This window comes from Camellia sinensis, chromosome 8 (genome assembly GCF_055761805.1).
Source record: "Camellia sinensis isolate YWXY chromosome 8, ASM5576180v1, whole genome shotgun sequence".
NCBI lineage: Eukaryota > Viridiplantae > Streptophyta > Magnoliopsida > Ericales > Theaceae > Camellia > Camellia sinensis.
In genome coordinates this window covers 114,468,901-114,478,877 of record NC_138968.1, presented here as the reverse complement: position 1 = coordinate 114,478,877, position 9,977 = coordinate 114,468,901, and positions in this window count along the sequence as shown.

Here is a 9,977-nt window from a genome sequence, read left to right as displayed (position 1 = left end):
CCATCAATAGATTGTGGTTGATTCAAAGTCAATTGCATAGCTGGTTGGATTGGCGGCTTATTGACATCATAAGGATAATTGAAATATGTGCTATTAGCCATCATTACCTGATCATGATTGAAATGAAGTTGAGGAGTTTGCAGAAAATGTGAATTAATAAATGCATTTGGATTCACTTTGCCATTGTAACCACTGTCCATTTCCATAGCTTCACCTGGAATTAAACTTTCTAGAGATGGCAACATTGCAGAGTTTTCAGCAGGTAGATGTTCATTATAATAATGTTCAGCTGGAACAACTTCCTCATCATCAGGATATTGGTTTCTTATGCTCCTTGATCTGTCTACATTCTTGTAAATCTTACACAAAACACAATCATCTAACTGTAAACAAGAAAAGTAATCATGGTAGTAGTCAGTGCCACTAGAAAATATTTCAACAATTAAGGAAACAAAAAAAGTTTAAAATTGTGCCACAGTAATTTTAGTGATGTATTAAAAGATGAATAAAAACAGTAAATTTATGTGCAAAAAAAAAAAAAATACTAACTTCAAACAAGAGAGCAATCACGGTGTCAAATTGTATGAATATTTATCCACTAAGAGTTTTAGAAATTAAATGTTTTGGTTTCTAAAACTAAATGTTTTGGTTTCTAAAACTAAAAATTTGATTGCAAAAGACATTTAGGGACCAATTTTCATTGCCATGAGGATAGTCGCTAAAAGGTCGTATCGAAAAGTCAAAAATAAGGTTTTTAGCAACAAAATTTTGAAAATATTACTAATAATTTGGTCTCAAAATGGTTTATTTTTTCAAACAAAAAAATTGGTTTCAAAAGGATAATAATTCACCACTAATGTCCAATTTTCATTGCTAAAAATATAATAATTACACTTTTTGTAATTAAAATATTTTGTCCCTAAAAAATAATTATTTCTAATTTTTGGTTGTTAAAACCTTATTTTTTTTTATAGTGATGTCTAATCAACATCATAATTACCGCGGAAACATGTCAAAAAATGAATAGAAATATTTATGATGTGTAAAAAAAATCATAATCAATAACTAGGAAGAATGTTGTGTGAATAATAATACAATACCAAAACAATCAGGTGATGAACACATGCAGATAAGTATAACTTCTATTTTGCTGATATATATACACATAAATAGAGAGACAGGTAACCTACCCTCATTTCATTTCCAACGGTTGGAGCCTGAGGATGATTGTTTGGTAATCGATATTCATGCATAATCCAGTTGGTTTTTTCGCCTTTGGGAGGTATTCCTTTGTAGAATACTAATGCGGTTCTAAAGCCAACATCGGCACCCATAAATCTCACAGTCTTATTTGTACCGGTAACCTTCCAGTAACCATCACCTGCAGCTCGATTTGGCCGCTTCCCATTCTTATACTTTCGATCTCTTGGTGTAAAGAAATACCATTCCTTCTCTTCATATGGCTTGTAATTTTCTGTTAATTAACACCAGACATAATATAAATAAAACTCATTGAACATGTTAGACTATTAGCTGGACCTCATTCCTTAAAACTTCATCGAATGTTAGAATATACAATTCATAAACCAAGAAAAACCAAAGAATGAATATGCATACATCAAAGGAAGAAATAAATAGAAATCAGAATGAGTTACATTACATATGATTCCAAAATTTCAATATGAGTAACAAAACTAATGCAATATTGGAACAATCAAATCTGGAAGAACCCAGCAGGTATATCGTTGCAGCCAACATGATCTTGTTAATAGCCGATCAAAAAAACATGATCTTGTTAATATCCATTCAAATCACATAAGAAAAATAAAAAATAATGAGAACATACATATTCAAGAAATAATGATAGCAAAAGACAAATAAAAACCCTTAAAGCTTTAGAAAAAAATTATAATAAACTATTTTTTTTAATACATTTTCTGTTTGAAAATCAGTTTTCTTTGATACTACATATTGAAGAACATGAATACATATTGAAGAACAGGAATACCTATTCAAGAAATAATGATAGAAAAAGACAGATAAAACCCTTAAAGCTTAAGAGAAATCTGTATCACTTTTCTTTGATACCACATATCCAAGAAATATGAATACGTATTGAAGAACATGAATACATATTGAAGAAATAATGATAGAAAAGGAGAAGATAAATAAAACCCATAAAACTTTAGAGAAATCTAATAATAGACAGTGTGTGTATATATTCAAGAACATGGATACAAATTCAAGAAAGAAAGAACATGATGTTATATAAGAAACAAAAGTGAAAAAAAGAAAGAAAAGATTAGAAACCTGAAAGATATTGAGGATTAAATTCGTAAAGATGAACATCATGAATCTTGTTGATTGGCAGTGTTTGATGGTTGATCTTTCTCTTCAAGTAGTTAACAATGAGCACTGCATCTGTAGGATTGAAACGGTAACCAGGTGGGAGAGAAGCAAAGTACTCATCCACATCCACATGATCTACATTATTTGCTAATGTAGAAACTGAAGCTTGTGCTTGTTGCTCTTCAATGGGTTGATATTGTTGATCCTCCATTGTATGTACGTACGTCTCGGAGAGCAAAACAAAACCCTAACAGAGAAGACGTTTAAACAAGGTGTTCCAAGATAACTCAGAGTTCTGCTTTATGTCAACGTGATCTCTTTGTTGCATCAGATATTTACCTTATATATATGTATATATATATTATAAATACTAATTTTCCTCCAACGAATAAACACCAAAAAATCAAGAAAGAAAAAAAAGGGGGCAAATTACAAATTAGGCCAAATTACAAAAAAAAAAAAATTACATATACATGGAAAAATTTATGTTTATAATTTTTTTTATTGATTTGAATTTTTTCTCAACATTCAACTGATTAGTAATTCCCCCCCCCCCCCCCCCAAACTCTAAAACTACGTCATTTTAGTGGTTAAAAAATTCAAAAAAGAAAAAGAAAAAGAAAAAGAAAAAGAAAAAAGGACTTGGATCTAGACTAAAAAAAACTTGTGTACTTGCAGAATAAAATATATGTTTATGTATGTACATGTAAGGTTTGTTTATACCCTAATGTTGATGGAGCCTAATTCGACAGCTTGAATTGTGTCAACCAATAACTCAACCGTTTTTCAGTGGCAGTGGAACCACTGGAAAATCTCCATTGAGGGCAGCCAAGACTATTTGGGTTGAGTCCAATTTAAATTGGATTGAAAGTTGTCAAAAACCCGCTCAAATCCAATTTGCAACCCTAACATATCTACCTACGAGTTAAAAATAGTGTTTCATTAATTAAATCATAAAAGAAACTATAAAAAAAAATGACGTAGTTGAATTTTTAGTTAGGATGTCATTTTTTAGGTAATTACGTGAATAGTCATTAACTAAAATTATTTCAAAATTATAAAAATGACGTAGATATCCTTTTTTAGGTAACTTCGTAACTGACATTAATTAAATTATTTAAAAAATTATAAAAATGACGTAGTTGAATTTTGAGTCAGGATGTCAATTTTTTAGGTAACTTCGTGAATATATCAATAAATTATGAGTGCTCGTATAGGTAAGTACGTGAATTTTTTTATTAAACTGAGAATGAGACTATATTTTTTAGGTAAGTAAGCATATTTATCATTGAATTGCGGACGTATAATTTTATAAAATAGAACTAATTAAGATGCGCTCAAATATATATATATATATATGTTTAAAAAATTATGTTATTTTGGTAAGAAAATCTATATTAAAATTTTGAATTTTTTTCCCCCTTATGATATGTTGCTCTAGACTAATGAAAACAATGTCACACTAGCTGTTGTTGGCCATGGAATTTTTTTATCTTTCACTACAACAAAAAATGATTTTTACGGCGCCAAATGCACGCCGTGGTTATGATTCTATGACGCATAAGGTAATATCTTATTATAACCAGTCATAGAGAGTCATTCACTTTCAACGGCATGCCGTAGTACGCCGTAAAAGCCCTTTAACAGCGAATTTTGTAAGTCGTGTTTAATTTTTCTACAACTATTTTTACATGCCGTTAAAAACCCTTTAATAGTGGATCTTGTATATCGTGTTTGATTTTTCTACAGCTACTTTTGTGCTCTGTTAATTCTCGGGACAAATCACAACTCTCCTTGCTCGTAGCAAAATATATAATATGACGATTTATTATGTCTGCCATAGAATATGCATTCAACAGGTTCTATTTGACCAATTCTATACAATTTAACAAACATTACAAACAAACCTCACAAAGCATCAATCAACCACCAAACCTCATAAAACATTAATCAACTATCATAATATTATTGTGCAGAATTAAATGCCTAACAAATAGGGAAATGTCATTAGCAGAGTAATATTACACGGAAAAAATTAATTAGTAATACCGTTCATACTACGCTTTATATTTTTTCCTTTTTTTTTTTTTTGGAAAATTGCTGAAAAAATTTTAAAAAAATATTAAAGAGTTAAAAATGTATCATTAATTAAAACTATTAAAAAATTATAAAAAATGACATAATTGAATTGTGAATTAGGGTGTCTTTTTTTTTTTTGATCGTGAAAATCATCACCAAACTAGATAGAAGTGGGAAATAAGCACCTAACAAGACCCATAGGTGGTTGGGTAACCCAATGCAGGGGTAACGAGTTTCGGAAACACGCCGAAGCGACCCAGTGGGCTGCCCTATTGGCTTGCCGAGGGCACCAACTAAATACAAGTGACCTATGCAAGGCCAACGACTGAACATCACAAATTAAGGCAAGTAGCTCCCAGGGAGGGACCCCTTCAGACACACACAGCTGAATAACGGATTTACAATCACTTTCGATTTCCGCTGCAGTGAGACCAAGGACATCTGCCATGAGACAAGCTTGCCGAATTGCTAAGAGTTCACCCTGGGCAACAGACTGCAAACGGGTCGTCCTCACCATGCCATCCACCAGATGGCCAGTATGGTCGCGAAGAAGGACAGCAATTGTGCCCTTACCATGCTTCAGGTCCACAGCAGCATCACAGTTAAACTTCCATAAGCCGCGGGGAGGAGGAAACCAGGAGGAGCAGCCGCTAGTCATCCCTGATGCTCCAATCTGCGAAGGGGTAGCCGCCAGACAGGAGGCCAGAAATTCCGCCTCATCCCGCTTTGCTTTCGCAATCACCCCTAGTGGATCAACCTGATGATGGTTAAACAAATGATCATTTCTTCCTTTCCAAATTGTCCAAGCAACCCACACCATAGAACATAACACCGATTTGCCCCATGCAGACGTACCCAGAGTCTCAATGCAATTCCCAAACCATTCTCGAGCCGTAAAGCTTTCCCGCTGGTCACATCTAAGGCCAAGATCGCACCCAAACCAAACACGTCTAGACCAGGCGCAGTCAAATAAGAGATGCTCAATAGATTCCGAAGCTGAGAAGCACACTGGGCAGCAAGCCGAAACGGCGCACCGGCGGGAAGAAAGGTTCTGATGAGTAGCCAACGCATTATGATAAATTTTCCAGAGGAAATGCTTTAGTTTTGGAGGTAAATTCAGATTCCAAACCATCAACCATTCTTTTTCAGACCACGCAATGGAAGATGAAGGAATAGTGGAAGCCAATTGCGCTTGATTCACGGCCTCGCGGTACCCTGACTTCACAGTATAACAGCCCTTGGAATCATAATGCCAAAGAAGGGTATCATCTTTAGGGTGTCAGGCTGTCATTTTTTAGGTAACTTCGTAACTAACATTAATTAAATTATTTAAAAAATTATAAAAATGACGTAATTGAATTGTGAGCCCGGGTGTCAATTTTTTAGGTAACTTCATGAATATATCAACAAATTATGAGCGCTCGCATAGGTAAGTACGTAAATTTTTTATTAAACTGAGGATGAGACTATATTTTTTTGGTAAGTAAGCAAATTTATCATTGAATTGCGGATGTGTAATTTTATAAAATCGAACTAATTAAGATGCGTTCAAATATTTTTTTTTTTATAAAAATTATGTTATTTTGGTAAGAAAATTTGTTACCCAAAAAGCAACCTAAGAGGAGGTGAATTAGGTTTCTACAAATTAAAATTAATAATACCACAATAAAATTAACTACTAGTATAACAAATTACTAACAAGCACAATGATGAACTTAGCAGTAAATGATCAAGCAAAATAACAATGAAGTATAACTAACATACAGGGTAAATCAAATGATTAACATATGAATATTAGATAGTTATAGCAGTAGTAGGAAAGTAAGGAGATTAGGGAAGAAGAGACAAACAGATTTATAGTGGTTCGGCTTCAACCAAGCCTACATTCACTCCTCAAGTTTCACTTGAGATTTTTCACTATCTTCTAGCTTTACAGGGGTGCTAGCAACCTCATAAACATGAAACAATCCTCCGTAGATTTTACACAAACTTCACAAGCCCAAACCCTTGCAAATCTTAGGTGACTCACAATCACTCTCAAAATTTCAACAACACAGTGTTTGCAACACTTTTACAAGATGAAATGGTATTTTTGCTTTCAAAGAAAACTTACAATAAATATATCTCCCAGATGGATCTACAAAATGGAGCTCTGGTTTTTCTGTAAATCTTACACAGGAAAGATAGACATAAAGCTATACGTCTCAATGTATAATTTCTAAAAGATGATGTAAACAAAAATTGAAGAACACTCCTCAAAGAATTTTTCAGAGAATAAATGTGAGTAATTATAGATCAAAGAATATTTTCTAGTTTTTTTCTAACTTGTTTACATTAAAGGCTTTGGTATATATAATGAAACTTATAGCCGATTATAGCCGTTTATAGTTGTTGTATTCATTTGAATTTATAGTCGTTTATAACCGTTGTATTCATTTGAATTTATAGCCGTTTATAGCCGTTGTACTCCATCATTACTAATTTGAATATCTTGTACTCCATCATTACTAATTTGAATATCTTGCACTTGAACTTTTTGGACTGTTACTGTGTTGGGCTGTTTGAACCTTTTGGTTTGCTGCTGTGCTGGGTTGTTTGAACCTTTTGGCCTGCTGCTGTGCTGGGCTGTTTGAACCTTTGTTTTGGGCTGTTTGAACCTTTGGTTTGAGCTGTTTGAACTCCTGATTTAATCAAATATTAAATACATTCTAACAACATTTAGGATAAAGGTTTAGGTGAGAAATAATGGGACAAAATAAATGTTGATTCTATTTTTCTCTTTCAAATAAATCATCAAAATAAATGTTGATTCTATTTTTCTCTTTCAAGTAAATCATCAAAATAAATGTTCATTCTATTTTTCTCTTTCAAATAAATCATCAAAATAAATTTTGATTATATTTTTCTATTCCAAATAAATTATAACATAATTAAATAAATCATCAAAATAAATAAGTCCAACAAAATCTATATTAAAATTTTGAATTTTTTTTTCCGATTATGATATGTTGCTCTAGACTAATGAAAACAATGTCACACTAGCGGTTGTTGGCCATGGAATTTTTAATGTTTCACTACAACAAAAAATGATTTTTTTGGCGCCAAATGCACGCCGTGGATACGATTTTACGACGTACAAGGTAACATCGTATTATGACTAGTTATGGAAAGTCATTCACTTTCAACGGCATGTCGTAGTATGCTGTAAAAGCCCCTTAACAGCGGATCTTGTAAGTCGTGTTTGATTTTTCTACAACTATTTTTATATGCCGTTAAAAACCCTTTAACAGCGAATCTTGTATGTCGTGTTTGATTTTTCTACAATTACTTTTGCACACTATTAATTGTTGGGACAAATCACAACTTTCCTTACTCGTTGTAAAATATGTAATACGACGACTTATTATGTTTGCCGTAGAATATACATTTTTTTTGTTTAATTCAACAGGTTCTATTTGACCAATTCTGTACAATTTAACAAAAACAAACAAACCTCACAAACTATCAATCAACTACCAAAATATTGTTTGAAACATAAAAAAAACTATATCCATAAATTATAAACATTCAACAATTGTCTATACATTCTAAACATTCGAAAACTATATCCGTAAGTTCTAAACTGTCCAAAAAAGTTCAAACCATCCAAAACTATGCATATAAACATATCCAAAACTATTCAAAGATTATCTACAACTATCGACAATAGTTCCTATAGCAGTTGCAGCTGCAGCAAACCCACTTGCTCCTATCATAGGGACGAGGGTGCTCAATGTATGTGCAAAGGCACCTAAACTTGCAGCAATAGCTGGTGTAACTAACCTTGTTGCTATTAAAATATGAATTCATTGGAAAAAAACACTCATGTCATCTTATGCTAAATGCTATATTTGATAACATTTGAAGAAGAATGCTATTCAAAAAATGTTATTAAAAATATTTTTTTGTTGTAATGGTGATATGTTACCTCTTTTGATGTCTGGTCTAAGATAATTCAACCATCTAAGCTTGCAACTCTGACCACATTGCTTCAAACCCGCATTTATCAAAACAAACAAACAAATAAATAAATAAATAAAGAGTAAAAACAAAGATCTAAGTGAAACAATAATTGAAGAATGAGTAGAAGAAAACATAAAGAGGAAAAGGAAAAAAAAAAATTCCAACTCTATTTGGGAGGTTTCTCCATTGTCATTGCACAATGGCAACCAAAGAATCCAAGCATGTTCTGGACATAATGCAAAGCGCTCAAGACATAGTGCACAATAACTAATTTGGGACAAACAATAATATATTTACAATAATGATCTGGAAATAGATAAGATAACACAGTTAGTCAAAAGTAATAAACCCAGCCAAGCATGTTCATATGCAGTTCCAGCATAATCGATTAAGTTCATTTTTTAGATGAAATTTTAATAAGTTGTTTTCACAAACAATCATCCGTGGCACCATTCAAAGAGGCAAAAACTTAAGGTAGTGCCTAAAACTCTTACCATAATTCTTTAATTTTTTTTAATGACATTTATCAGGGATTTCCAAATTCTTAAATAATTTTGCATGAACAACTTTATAGAAAGGCCAAACTCAAATATATATATATATATATATACATGTACATGTCTATTGTCATTGCACAATGGCAACCAAAGAATCCAAGAAATGGTATGAGCATGCTTAAAATAGTCATTTACCACTAATGAACATAAGTGACTTAGAATCATTACTTTGAGATTAGGTACACGCACAATCTGAAGAACTGTAATTATCAGTGTAATTCTCTGATTGAAAAAAAGAGATTAAAAAAAAAAAGAGACATCATTATTTGAATGCCACCAGAACTTAGAAAAAGTCAGAAACACTAGGATGGTGTGGATGTGTCAGATATGTACAGCAACATGAAAAGAAATGCCAACACTAAACAAAATAAAACTATCTCTGATTTAATATGATAATGGAGCAAAAAATAGCATGTGAAGCATCAAGAAGAAAAGGCTATGCTAAGTTTAGAGCATGAACAAAATGATTAATTAGGAAATAATCAACAGTGCAAATTCCCAAACCATGGAAAATGACAAGGAAGTGACCATATTCTTTGTTAGAAATGGAAGACATTGCAACAACCATTCTGCTGATAATTAAACTATCATCACAGTTTTGCCTCATATGAGGGATAAATGTAGGGCACATCACAGTTTTATAGACAAAATATTACAATTGTAAGAATAATCATCAAAAGCAAAAAAGCACAGAATAAAGTTTATCCTTACAAGTATATCTTGACCTATCTAGGCAAATGAGAGATCTCTGCAACGTGCCCAAATAGCAGCGAACGCTATGCAGAATGGATAAACAAAGTAAGGTATGAGACAGCTCCAAAGAAAGGTACTTTAATGAATGATTCCGCAGTACGTTTATCACGACCCCAATCCGCCCCTAGTAGAATGGTGCCATGATGGCCAGTAATCCGAGATTACCAAAGGCCAACTTGCAAAGTCACACACAATCAGAGTATACATATGGGGCTCGCATGTGCGGAAGCAATAAAT